This window comes from Silurus aristotelis, assembly GCF_946808225.1.
Source record: "Silurus aristotelis genome assembly, chromosome: 13".
In the NCBI taxonomy this organism is placed as follows: domain Eukaryota; kingdom Metazoa; phylum Chordata; class Actinopteri; order Siluriformes; family Siluridae; genus Silurus; species Silurus aristotelis.
In genome coordinates, this window is record NC_139586.1 from 5,692,473 (window position 1) to 5,697,587 (window position 5,115).

A 5,115-nucleotide genomic window follows, 5' to 3' on the forward strand; every position below is an offset into this window, starting at 1 on the left:
TTTCTCTCTCTCTCTCTCTCTCTCTCTCTCTCTCTCTCTCTCTCTCTCTCTCTCTCTCACACACACACACACACACACAAAAAGGTTGCTTCTTTTTGGCCCATTACCCACAATCCAGCATGACCAATCAGGCTTTGTTACCATTCAATCCAGAGTTGTATCTGTATATCTGTCTATCTGTCTGTCTGTCTGTCTGTCTGTCTCTCTCTCTCTCTCTCTCTTTTTTTTTATTTTATTTTTTCTGCATTGACTTAAATTTAACCTTTTTACCGGTTGCTGTTGTATGTCCTAAACTTTGGTAATAAAGGTCTTTTTTAAAAATAAAGAATGGGAGTTTAAGGAATATAGCTAATTAACAAATAGTTTATTGGCATAGATCAAGTCACTAAAGAATGATATTAGGAGTCAGAGATGAGCAACAGTAATGTGTGTGTGTGTGTGTGTGTGTGTGTGTGTGTGTGTGTGTGTGTGTGTGTGTGTGTGTGTGTGTGTGTGTGTGTGTGTCCACATGCAGGAATATCACACCATGAACTCTGAAACAGATATCCCCCTGAAGTTATTTCCTTTTTCAATTTTCTTTTCTGTATTGCTTCAGCCAGTAAGGAAAATAAAATACAGATATGTTTTATTGGACAACAATGCATTTCATGTTCTCTTTTACAAAAGTTTCTGTCATCAATACATATAGTAATAATGCACACTGTACTTTACTGTACACTGCAGAAAACTGATTATAATTTCACTGGCAGCAGTTTTGACAGTAAAGTGCAGAAATATTTGTCAGAGCATAAAATAATCATTCTATTTACGCATTAGGCTGATGCTTATGTGGTTGAGACAGAACTTTAACCTTTAGCTCTGTGCTGCATCAAATAAATATTTTTTAAGCATTAAACAAATGTGCTGGACTTTTATATTACTTTATAAGATATTACAGTACTTGAATTGATATGTATATAGTGTTTACTGTAAAGGTTTTTCAGTACTTTACTGGAAACCTACTGCTTGTAATTTACTGTCAAATTTACAGCCAATTTGTTTCACAGTGCAAAGTCACTATTGAGTGAAACAGAGCATTCTAGAAGAGAGGTCATGCTTGGTGCTATAATAAATGTGTCTATATTAAAGATTGTTTGTTATGCGTTGAGCATTTTGGGGTATTAATTTAACTGTCAAGCCTGACTGTAGAGTGCGTGAACAATTCTATAAATAGTTTAAACAGTTTGGAAAATGTGAACTGACAAAAAATGCTTGTTAGTAATTGTAAGTATTGTCTGTAGAGTCAGTGGTTTATTTACCAAACATATAGTCATGTATGTAATGTGTATACTACTTTTACTTTATGTTTTTAAAGATTTTAATTAAAACATTCCATATGTAGTACCACTGAATTGTTAAATAAATGTAAATGTCTTTTCTATTTTTTTTTATAATAGTGGCTATTATTAAAATGAGAAAATCATCACCAGAGTGTCTTTTTAGATGGTAAAATTGTTAGAATGAAACTATAACATTTTAGTAGAACAGCAGTAGCATTTGCAAGTTGAAATGATACTTCTTTGATTGATTTTACAAGATTCATTCTAATTGTTAGCAATAATTAATCAAGTCAAGTCAAGTCAAGAGGCTTTTATTGTCATTTCTACTATACACAGTGGTACACAGTACACAGTAAAAACGAGACAATGTTCCTCCGGAAGCCTGGTGCTACACTGAACAACAACATAGAGCTACAACACAATACAAGCTACAAGAATCAATCAAGAAATTTATTCCTTTTTTTTACAACAAATTTGCAATTACACATATAAGTAATATATGTAAAAATTACATAAAAAGTAATAATAAAAGCACGAATCACCTCAATAAAGCGAGAGAGAGAAAGAGAGAGAGAGAGAGAGAGAGAGAGAGAGAGAGAGAGAGAGAGAGAGAGAGAGAGAGAGAGAGAGAGAGAGATACATAACTTGGGACGAACGAACATCGTGCCACCTAGCAATGTGGACAAATTCCCCGTGTCCAATACAATAGCAGCAATTATATGCTAATCAATGTTCCTCTTTGTGTGTGTCTGTGTGTCTGTGTGTGTGTGTGTGTGTGTGTGTGTGTGTGTGTGTGTGTGTGTGTGTGTGTGAATGAGTGTGCACATTCATACTGCTGAGTGTGGTTAGTCACGGCTTATTACTGCACTATTAGCACTGTCACGCTTTAAACAGAGTTTTCAACACTCACACACAAACACACACCAGGCCTTTTATTTTGAATAATAATGATGTGCAATAATGATGCGAATAATGCTCGCAGGAGTGTTAATGGCTTTGTCAGTTTAAATGTTTACATTTTAGATCCCTCTTTGCTTTTCTTTTGATTTTTAGACAGTTAAAATGTCTTTGGCTCTAAAAAGGAAACTTCCTAGTTCATGAATTTACAGATCTTGACTGGAAAAGGGACAAAAGATAGCAGCGAGTTATGAGAGCACAGATAATCTAATAGTGACTGTTGTACTAATTCAACAGTATTGATTAGCAGTTCTGTCTTAAAATTGTCGCTGAAGTTTACAATTTTTAAAACTTCATGTACAAAAAGCTTTATTTGTTATATCTTAGTTCTGGAATTTTGCTTAGTTTATCGAAGTTAAACCTCACAATCACAAACAGCAAACACAAAATCCCCACCAACACAACCATACACCTACCTACCCCCTCACACACACACATACACACACACACACACACACACACACACACACACACACACACATACACACACACACACACACACACACACACACACACACACACACACACACACACACACAAAGCAGCACTAGGCCTGAATAGCCACTTTGACAAATGGATTGTTTTAAAATGAAGCTTGGTGGTGTGTGTCAACTCTGTTAGTCCCCACATTAAAACCCCAATAGCATTAAACTCCCTCTGCCTGAAAAGGGAAAAAAGCGAAGGAATAAAAAGGCTCTTTTGTTAACCTAATGTGCCTTTACCAGTTGCTTTGGCCTGAAACATCTGCTGTGTGTGACCAGTCAATATTGTTTAGTGCAGTTCAAAGCAGTCAGTTCATTATTGCTGTCAGAGAATCGCAGACGGCCATAATGCAGGCCTCATTAACACTACGGCTCTCTGCGGGGTCACACTCACACACTGCTGGCTTTTACTTAGATACACATTAACACTGTCAGCTTATCAAGCACACACAGATACACATATACCTTCTCAGTCCACCTTGTATGTGTACAGTTAAAAACCCTGTTTTATAAGTACAGTGTGTTTATCATTCTCAAGCTTTCATCTGGTTAGAGCACTGCTCCTGGTATTGTGTGTATGTGTGTGGGGGGGTGGGGGGGTGGTTTGCCTGGAGTGGTTGGGTTGGGAGGATGGGTGGCTGTGCAGAGCAACAGTTATTTCACTTCTGCATTACACATGTAGTGTAATAATGGAGTTACAATTGGATCGTTTGGATCAATGTATGAGTTTGAATGACTGAAACAAACACAATAACCATTAACTAGTCTAGGTGATTAGGAGGTGATTTGAAAACTTATTAAATAGTTAAATTTAATTCAATTAATTTTTATTTGAATAGAGCTTTTAACAGTGGACATTGTTTTAAATCAGCTTTACAAAGATAATGTGGTGATGAAAATTAATAAGATGTTCTTTATAAGTATAAATTTGTTACTGATAAGCGAGCTGTGAAAAGGAAAAACTCCCCAAGAGGGCATAAGGAAGAAACCTCGAGAGGAAACAGACAAAATATTTCCTCTCTACATCAGCATAATTTGTGAATTAACTCCAGTCCTACCCCAAATGCTAAACAAAATTGTGATTGAAGGTTTCTAAATCAGTTTATATTAGATCAGATTAGATTAGATTAGATTAGAATAGATTAGATTAGATTAGATTAGATTAGATTAGATTCAACTTTATTGTCATTACACATGTACAAGTACAAGGCAACGAAATGCAGTTTGGGTCTAACCAGAGTGCAATAGCAGCAAGTGCAGGATATACAGTGTTTACATGATTAACATAAATTAAATTAAATGGTATTATAGGACTATAAACAGTAATTTACAGATGTGTATGTACTATGAAGATAATATACAGATGGCTATTACTATAAACAGAAATTTACAAAAGGATATGTAGGATGAACATAATATATTGTTATTACTATAAACAGAAAACGGGTGTATATATATATATATTTATATATAAAATGGTAAGTTAGGGAATGGTGAGCAGCAATGTAAAAGAAGAGCAAGTGTGCAAATGAGCATAGTGTTTTGTAGACAGTGTATATCATAACCAAATCAGTGCAGTTTTCAAATAGAATCTTTCCATATGAATCAAAAGCATGCGGTATAATTGGGAACGCAGAATCCTGTCTGTGGAAGTCTGTGCTTTAATTCTCCATCAATTCTACATAAAAAGGCAGTCACCAAAAAGATGTTTAAATAAACATACATTTTTTTTCGCATTTTACATTTATTTAGTGGAAAACGGTACTGGAAAAGTAAATAAATGCTGGATACTAATACTAGCGCAAATATCTGGTTCAATCCCAAACTATGTGAGGGAGTATTTGAGGAGTTTTTCATGTTCTCCCAGTGTCTATGCAGGTTTCCTTGTGGTTCTCCAGTTTCCATTTAACTTCCAAAAACATGCCTACAAGTGGGTTATCTGATTGGTACCTTAGGCACACTATATTTTCTTTAATACAAATTTACTTTCAGATGATTATTTAATTTCTTCTGTGATGTCTAAATGTAAAAAAATAAGATTTTACAGAAATTAAAAGTATATTTTGAATGTATTTACGGTATTTTTGCTTTACAGTTTTTTTAACCGTACTGTACGTATAGGTTTGTTTGGTTCTCTTTCTTTCTTACTTTTTCTTTCTTATATAAGTAATAATGCGAGTGTATGCTGAAGGTTATATGTGTGACTCATGTATGCATATAGATGAAGATCATAGCGTCTCGTCTGCCTGTTTTTTTCATGTTTTTGAATGGATCCTAATTGGTGTTTAATGTGTGGAAACATTAAAAAAGCGAAGAAAAGGGTAAATTGGGATGTGACCCATGTGGCATTTTGTAAA